Consider the following 9,894-nt stretch of genomic DNA (forward strand, 5'->3'; position numbering starts at 1 on the left):
ATCTGAAGTTAGTTGGGGGAAAGATCAAAAGCAACATGAGAAAATATTATTTTACTGAAAGAGTAGTAGATCCTTAGAACAAACTTCCAGCAGACGTGGTTGGTAAATCCACAGTAATTGAATTTAAACATGCCTGGGATAAACATATATCCATTGTAAGATAAAATACAGAAAATAGTATAAGGGCAGACTAGATGGATCATGAGGTCTTTTTCTGCCGTCAGACATCTATGTTTCTATGTTTCTATGTTTCTAATGAATATGCGTATGCCGCCCCGAGTCTACGGAGAGGGGCGGCATACAAATCTAATTAATAATAATAATAATAATAATAATAATAATAATAATATTATAATAATAATAATAATAATGCTTTGAGTATTGAACGGGTGTTATCTAAGGAATGTAAATAAAGACTGAGTTGGCGGGCTTCCCAGAATCCAGATCAAAGAGAGCTCAAAATGAGATAGAATCTGATTCTATGCTACTTTAACTCTGGGATTGCATTCATGTATCTGCTTTGAGTTTTAATAAAGAGTGATTTTTATCAATAAGAAGTGATTTTCCGGAGATTGGAATTTATCGGAAGCCCGCGAGCAAAACAGTTACATGCTAACAACTCCAATATCCCCCCTGCTATTTTCCCACAATAGAAAATGTCTAATAGAATAATACAATATATGTTGTGGCAGGCCAAAGATTGCAAATAAAGTGGCTTCGGCTGGACAAGAACTATTACACAAATTTTACAAGGCTTTTTTTTTATGGTTTGTAATTTTATTATAGTATCTTTATTGTTTTCCAAAAAGAAAAGAGTAAAAGAAAATATTTTAAAAAGGAGTAAAAAGATATTTCTCACATATTTTGTTCTAGTTTAACAGATCTAATCCATTTCTATTACCTTTTCCAATACATTTCTTCATATATTTGTACATTTACATAAGAATGTCGTAAGTATGTTTTACTATTAGTACAGAAAGAAATACATAGAGAAAGAGTTCATACACCTTAAGGTAATTGTTATCTTTCTTTTGTATACTGATACTTTGTATTGTTACATTTTCAATGTTTGTTTTGAATCCATTCGTGCCATTTGTACCATAATTGTTTAGATTTTTTGCTTTCGGTCCCCTTAATTGTGTTTGACAAACCCAAAATTTTACAAGGCTTTTAAGAGCAGCAATGTGATGGTGAAGAGGGATTCTGAAAACACCTCTTCTTTAGGCCTGCCCTTATCCCTGGGCCAGCTGAGATATTGCAGATCAGAGCTAGGGCTGTGTAAAATCCCCCTTGTAAATTATTTGTAGATCAAACTATCCTTTTCAGTGTATACAGGAAATTCATGGATTTACATAATGGGCAGGCTACATGCTAAAATATTCCCAGACTAAATGATATCCATATTGTGCATCGAGACCAAAATAAATGTTAAAAATAAAAGGAGCCTTCTATTTTGTTTTGTTTTTCCCAATCTCCTTACACATAACAGGAAAATCTACAAGATGTGGTTGTCTATTGAGGATGAAAAACATGGCTGTCGGCGTAGATTTTCATGCCGGATAAGCAGGTAAGCAAGCTTTCTGTTGTGCCCAAAAAATAATAATACTATTTTTATTGCGTTGCTGCCTTCTAGTGGTCACCCAGATTTTGGGTAATATCAGTTTTGGCTGGAAGCACAGAAAGAGTTTCGTTAAACTTGGTTTTCAGAAACTAAAGCAAATTAGGTAGCTTGAATACCCAAAATCCGAGTTGCCATCTTGATTTTTTTTTTTTACTCTCATCCTATGGATACCTTGATTTAGGTCCAAATAATCTGAAGAATAACCTAGCCCTAGAAATTATATTTTACACTCTCTGCTTTTTGCAGGTCCCACCCCAGTAAATTAGACCCTAGCCCCCTGGCCAAACGAATGTAGTGTATGTTTATTGTGTGAATGGCAATGAGGGGTTTTAGATTAACTGTTTTAAGTTTGTTTGTTTGTTTGTTTGTTTGTTTGTTTGTTTGTTTATTGACTGACTGACTGACTGACTGACTGACTGACTGACTGACTGACTGACTGACTGACTGACTGACTGACTGACTTACTTACTTACTTACTTACTCGATTTTTATGCCACCCTTCTCCTTAGACTCAGGGCAGCTTACAACATGTTAGCAATAGCACTTTTTAACAGAGCCAGCATATTGCCCCCACAATCCGGCTCCTCATTTTACCCACCTCAGAAGGATGGAAGGCTGAGTCAACATTGAGCCGGTGATGAGATTTGAACCGCTGACCTACAGATCTACAGTCAGCTTCAGTGGCCTGCAGTACAGCACTCTACCTTCTGCGCCACCCCGGCTCTAAATTAATTGGATTATGATGTTGCACTGTTTTTTATATGTTGTAAACCGCCCTGTGCTTCTTGGTGGAATAAATCTTTATTCATGAACATGAATCATGACTGTTAAAGATTTTCAAATTGTTTAGCTTGCTGACTGCATGATTTTTAATGTATGCAATGTATAAGTATGTATCTCTGCCCACAGACATTTGGAATTAAATGGCATCGAAATTTGTAAATATTAATGAATCAAATAAGTAAATGGTCAATTAATCAGTTACATTGAGTGATATTTCCATAGTCAAAAGCTCAAACACCTTTTTCAAAAACCAAAAATATGTACAGTATTTGGCCTCACTAATTGCAATTATCTCTTTAATAATTCAATCATCTTTTGCTGATAAAACTATAAATGAAAACTAGCTCTTCTTTTATTTGCTTAGAAAGGAAGGCACGCTGTTTCATTTCTAGGTGATTTGAGCATACTAAAATAGAAACCTCCCCATAAACGGAGGAGAGGAAAAGGCAAATATTTCAATATGATGATGAATGTTTGGTGGCTTTAGAAAGAAACAATATTGTCGGTTATTAAGACTCATAGATCTTTGCCAGACAGTAGAATTCAAAATTTGTTTATAGAGTCTATCTGGATGCATAATGCAGCAATTTGCATCCTTCATCTGCGTAAAAGCAGTTGCTTATATTCAAGCATGAAAGCATCACCAATCTCAGAATTGCAAAATAATAAATCTGAGTATAATCCTCCACCCGGCCTCATTCTACCACACTAGACCCTTAAAATAAATGGGATTTGGATGTTCCTACTTTCCACTGATAGAGGTGATCTGGAATACAGGTACTCCTTAACTTATAAGCGTACTTGAGCCCAGAATTACAGCTATCAGTATGTTGGTTATTAAACAGGTAATTATCTGATCACATCCAATTTTACACCCTTTTCTGCAGTGCTCCTATAGTGAATGCCATGGTTATAAATAGTGATGGGCGAACCCAACGGTGTTCAGGTTCAGCAAGTTCGGATGAACTTTATGCAAAATTCGGCCAAACCCAAACCCAAACCGGGAATCCCTCCCACAAAGAGATTCCGGGGGCAGAGCTTTAACATCACCAGCAGATTGCTAAGGACGCCAAGGTGATCACTTCCTGGATTCCATGGAATCCAGGAAGTGATCACCTTGGCGTCCTTAGCAACCTGCCGGTGACATCAAAGCTCCAAATGCCGAACATGACCCCGAACTTTGAAAAAATTTCGGGTTCATGTTCGGCATACCGAACACCACAAAATTTGGTATGGACCTGAATTGTGCGAGTTTGGTTCGCCCATCTCTAGTTATAAATGCATGGTTTAGTTTAGTTTATTTAGATTTGTATGCCGCCCCTCTCCGAAGACTCACATGGGCATTTTTCCCCCAGAAAAACTGGAAGTAAACACTAGTTTCTGGCAGAAAATGTTTTAAAAGCCAGTTTGATCTTGCGGTTAAGGAAGTAGGTGTCAGGCCGAAGTCGTCATTTTGTCTTGGAGACTTTGGTCTTCCACAAGTAGAATAGTACTGTGGGAATTGGGGAGGGGTGGTTGCATGAGAAGGAAGAATACTAGCCACAACAAATTCTTTCCAGAGATTCAAGGTTTGTTCAGCACAAGCTGGATACATGGGGGGATCGTGGACATTGAGAGAACCGGAGTGGTCCATGTGATAAACTTGTGGGTGTAGTGATGAGGGATGAATCTTAGCCTGGTTGTCCCTACCGTCCCTGTCCTATTGTCCTCTTTTATCATTACTTTTTACTTACATTATGTTATGTTTATACAAACTACTATACATGTTTGACAAATAAAATAAATAAAGTATCGAGTTGACTACAGTTCGTAACCAACGTGACTCTGTTAATAAATTGGAACTTAGAAGAAGACCAAGGTTTGGACTCTGATTTATTTCTTGGATGCTAATTGGAACGCTGACAGTAGGCAAGAAACCAGGAAACCCTGAGTTCTAATTCTACCTTAGCCATGAAAGCCCTTGGGCCAGTCACTCTCTCTCTCTCTCAGCTCAACATACTTCGCAGGGTGGTTGTTATAGGGAAAAGAGGGAAAGAAGATGTATAGGATATGTTTGCTACCTTGAGCTGTTGCAAAAATATTAAAGATGGGATGCAAACAAAGAAACCATGGTGACATAATTATGGGAACTTGCAAATAGTTGTATATCCAGGCCAGTTGCAAGTGACCAAAATATGATCAGGTGGGGAGACAGCCATCACAACTTCAAATCTGCATTTTTTAAGTAATTAGATTAGATTAGATTAGATTTATTGGATTTATATGCCGCCCCTCTCCGCAAACTCGGGGCGGCTCACAACAGGGTAAAAACAGTACATAATAACAAATCCAATACCCACCAATCCAATTACAATTTTAAACTAAAAAATTCATAAAAAACAGCCCCAAAATATTAAAAAAAACACGCATACAATCAATCTAACACCAAAACAACATGGGCAAGGGGGAGATGTTTCAGTTCCCCCATGCCTGACGGCAGAGGTGGGTTTTAAGAAGTTTGCGAAAGGCAAGGAGGGTGGGGGCAATCCTAATCTCAGGGGGGAGCTGATTCCAGAGGGTCGGAGCCGCCACAGAGAAGGCTCTTCCCCTGGGTCCCGCCAGACGACATTGTTTGGTCGACGGGACCCGGAGAAGGCCAACTCTGTGGGACCGAACCGGTCGCTGGGATTCGTGTGGCAGAAGGCGGTCCCAGAGATATTCTGGTCCGGTGCCATGAAGGGCTTTATAGGTCATAACCAACACTTTTAATTGTGACCAGAAACTGATCGGCAACCAATGCAGACTGCGGAGTGTTGGAGTGATATGGGCATACCTAGGGAAGCCCATAATTGCTCTCGCATACTAAGGTACTAGAGAAGGGAAGACAATTAAAAAAACTGTTAAGTATTCAATAAATAGTGCATAAAGTTACTACCCCCAGTAGTAATCCTCCTGCCGCCCTCTGCCAGTGAAAACAGAGCCTGGGAGGGCTGCGCATGGTCCTCCTGAGTTGTTTTCACTGGCAGAGGCACTGCAGGCTGATCCTTCACTGTTTCTGGATCTGGCCTGCAAGGCCTTGAGTTTGACAGCGCTGGTCTAGAATATCTGCCTCACATTTCCAACCTTGAAGAAGAAACTGAAGAAATTTTCTTTCTTGAAGGCACTGCAGGCTGATCCTGTGTGGTAGTAAAAATTTTGGTAGCCCTTCACTGTGTGCACGCACCTGTGAGTGCACTTAGCTCACACATGCCCCATCCACGCAGGCACATGGCCTTCTATGCATGTGCTTTGCTCTTTCACACTTAGCTTGCACGCATGCCCGCAGCTACAAAAGGAGCCTAAATAGTATGGTATAGCGCCCGAGCAGGTGGGCTTTCACACACAGGTCACTACTATCAGTTCATCTGAACCAGTACAAACTGGCAGAATGCCGATTTGGAATAAAGTGTATACATGGATAGACAAAAAGAAGAATTAAAAATGCATATTAGTAGTATGGTTAGGATTTCATTTTTGTGTTTGTACTATCTTAGATATGAAGTTTTTGTTTTGTTTTGTTTTTCATAATAAGGTAATATAAAATTTCTTCTTTTCACTTAAAGTAATAGGTTGACTTAACATATTAATAATGTATTCTTTTTTCTGTAATGCAATTTGACTTCTTGAACAAGCGGGGTATCTGCAACCCCAATTTTATGTTAAATGTGTGTTTGTATGTTTGTCAATTTTAAGAAAATCAATAAAGTTTATTTTAAAAAAAAATAAAAAAAACAAACTGGCAGAATGCCACCTCTGCTCCCTATTTAGTTGTGGCCATCACTGTAAGCCATGTTCATCATAGATGTCCCTAACAACCCTTAATGCCAGTACACCCATTCAATAATGTGTATGATGTATGCAATGCAATTGGGGATTCTTATAGACATCTGCAGGGGTGGCAGCTTTTAGGCTAGGTTTTATTGTTTTACTTTATTGTTGTCTTATTAGCATGGCTAGTCTCACTAGCAAAGGTAATTGGAGGTTGTATGATTGGAGGATGTGGTGACCTAGAGTCAAGAAGAACATTATCAATGGTCCGCTGGATGCTGAGATTTCTAGGGAATTATTACACTACCTTAGATTGAAATAAGCATTGTCAGGCTGGGGAGAAAGTCAACCCAAAGTTAGAGGATGAAGGCTAAGCCTTGTGAGAGCGCTAGGAAAAAAATAATTCACCTCCCTTAACAAAACGTCCAAATGCCGATCTGGCTTACTTACAGTGCCATCTGCTGCCAAGAAAGGGGAATTTCTTCACAGGGGAGAGAAATGGCAGACAGACAGCAGACCTTAAAAATGGAGTGGAGTGGAGTGGAGTGGAAGGGAAGGAAAGGGAAGGGAATGAATTAGAACAGAATAGAATAGAATAGAATAGAATAGAATAGTATAGGAAGAGACCTTGGATGTCTTCACCCCCTGCACAGGCAGGAAGCCCTATACCCATCATGGCGAAGCCCTGTGTCAGCTCCAGTGCGCATGCGCACGTTAGCAGCTGATTTTCGGCCTTGTGGAAAGCCGTTTCGCCCTCCGGAGGGCTCAGGGAAGAGGAGGTAAACCCTTCAGAGGGCAAAAAAACAACGCAACAAACCAGAAGTTTGTTTTTCCGAACATCCGGTTTGCCCGTTTGGCCATTTTTTCACCATCCCAGGCTTCAGTGAGGCCTGTGCAGTGAAGGCCTACCAAAGTTTTTGCTACCACACTGTGGGCGTGGCTTATGAAGGACACTCTGCATTTTCTTTCAATATCTTTCAGTGCAAATTGGGTGCTTTGGGGTGGGGCTCCATATTCGCTACCCCACTGCGTTTCCCCCCCCCCATTTGAGCAGAAGCCCACTCCTGGGTCTGTGCGCATGCGCAGGGGCAGCACAGGGGTTGCGCATGTGGGGGGAGGAATGAGTGTGGGAATGTGCACACTTGCTAGCACACACACACACAATTTTGGCACACAAACCAAAAAAGGTTCACATTATGGCCCTATACCATTTCAGACAATGCTTGTTTGTCTAATCTCTTTTTAAAACTTTTAATGATTGAGAATTCACAACTTCTGGAGGCACGTTTGATCAGACAAAGGGGACTGAGAGGGCAGTGGGGGACTCCACAGCAGCTGGATACTCTCAAAGCTATTATGGATGTTAGTGTTTTCCTCCAAGATTTTTTAAATGTTTTATCAAATTTTTATTCTATTTATTCATTCATTCATTCATTTATTTATTTATATGATGCCCTTCTCTGAGGACTCCGGGAGGCTAATGTTTAAATGATGAAAGGGCTAATTAATCACAATAAGTTGACTAATCACAATAAGTTGATGGTATTTCAATTAATTGATATAGAATAGAATAGAATAGAATGGAATGGAACAGAACGGAACAGAATAGAATAGAATAACAGAGTTGGAAGGGACCCTGGAGGTCTTCTAGTCCAACCCCCTGCTTAGGCAGGAAACCCTACATCACTTCATATGTCAATGAAATTAACAGGGCATTCAGGCCAAACTACAGTCTTTAACACAGCAAACATTGTACAGTGAAGTATAAATGGTTTGTACACCACATCACAGAAGGGAGCTGCTGTAAAAACCTCTATGGCGGTATTTGCGTGAGATACAGACTTCACTGAATTATGGTTTAATAAAAGAATCCAATTAAGAAAGGTTAACACAACATGCTTGAGGAGGTCAGTTTACATTTTAGCTGTTCTATTTGCCCAACATAATCTGTTTGGTTACAATTATCTGTACATAGATTGTGCAATATATTTACATTAGGAAAGATAAACATGACTACACTCAAACCTTACAAATTAGACGATATTTTAGCCAAGTTATGGTTACAAAATCAGCCTATGTTCTTTCTACTTGAAATTTAGAGAAGACATAAGCATCATGTTCACCAATTTAGCTTCATATTTTATTTGTACACTGGTTCTCTTGTTTGAGGACCACAAAAACTGGGAGTCTATACTGTGGTATAAAATATTAAGATTGTGCATATTTCAGATTTTATCTAGCAGTTGTGCTTCAGAATGTGCAGGAATCCAGCATCTCACAAATAGGAACACCTCAACACTGTTCCAAAGAATAGAGTACCATTTTGATGAAATGTATAGCAAGGTGTTTCTCAATCCTGGCTGTTGTTGCTGCTGCTGCTGCTGCTGCTGCTGCTGCTGTTAGTGTATGGCATTGTTATATTAGCCAGGAGACAATACAATTGCAGAGTAGTAATTTGGCTCCCAATGTACCAGCTGTGTGGTAGGACCTGCTTACGTGCTTCCCAAGTTGCACCAGAGGAGGACTAGCTGGCTTTGCATCAGAAAGAAAGATGAGCAGCTCTTCCTGAAGCACATTTTATTTTTTTATTTTATTTTATTTTATTTTATTTTTATTTATTTATTTACTTTACTTTACTTTACTTTACTTTACTTTACTTTACTTTACTTTACTTTACTTTACTTTACTTTATTTTATTTATTTTATTTATTTTATTTATTTTATTTATTTTATTTATTTTATTTTATTTTATTTTATTTTTTATTTTATTTTATTTTTTATTTTATTTTATTTTATTTATTTATTTTGTCCAATACAAATTGAAAGTTAAAGAGAATAAAAACATGTAGTAGTAAATATTAGGGAAAGGATAGAAGAAAAGATATGAGAATAGGACACGTCAATGAAGAATAGAGGAAAAGATATATGAATGGAAGAAAATATATATATAATATAGGAGAGACAATTGGACCGGGGACGGGAGGCACCCTAGTGCACTTATGCTCGTCCCTTACTGACCTCTAAGGAACCTGGTGAGGTCAATCATGGATAGTCTAAGAGGAAAATGTTGGGGGTTGACACCACGAAGTCTGGTAATGAGTTCCATGCTTCGACAACTCGATTGCTAAAGTCATATTTTTTACAGTCAAGTTTGGAGTGGTTGATATTAAGTTTGAATCTGTTGCGTGCTCTTGTGTTATTGCGGTTGAAGCTGAAGTAGTCGTTGACAAGCAGGATGTTGCAGCATATGATCTTGTGAGCAATACTTAGATCATGTTTAAGGCGTCGTAGTTCTAGGCTTTCTAGACCCAGGATAGTAAGTCTAGTTTCGTAGGGTATTCTAGGCCTCTCCCTTCCCTGGTCCAACTCATAAACAACCGCTGCAACTAGGAAGATTCAGAGCCAGCAGGAATCTAACTGACTGCATGGAGCGCCAATTCATCTCCCTACCAAATGGGACTTACCTTATTTATCTACTTGCATAGAACATGCTTTCCAACTGAACAGATGAACAGAAGCTGGGGCAAGTGATGGGAGCTCACACTCTCACAGTGCTAGGATTTGAACTGCTAAAGCAAAGACCATCTCCATCATCATTAAACCACTGAGCCACCGCACCTCCTCAACCTTGATGACTTCAGATGTGCAGACTGGGGAATTCCAGGAGTTGAAGTCCAGACATCTTAAAGCACATGAATCTAATA

The sequence above is a fragment of the Erythrolamprus reginae genome, chromosome 1, assembly GCF_031021105.1.
Source record: "Erythrolamprus reginae isolate rEryReg1 chromosome 1, rEryReg1.hap1, whole genome shotgun sequence".
NCBI lineage: Eukaryota > Metazoa > Chordata > Lepidosauria > Squamata > Dipsadidae > Erythrolamprus > Erythrolamprus reginae.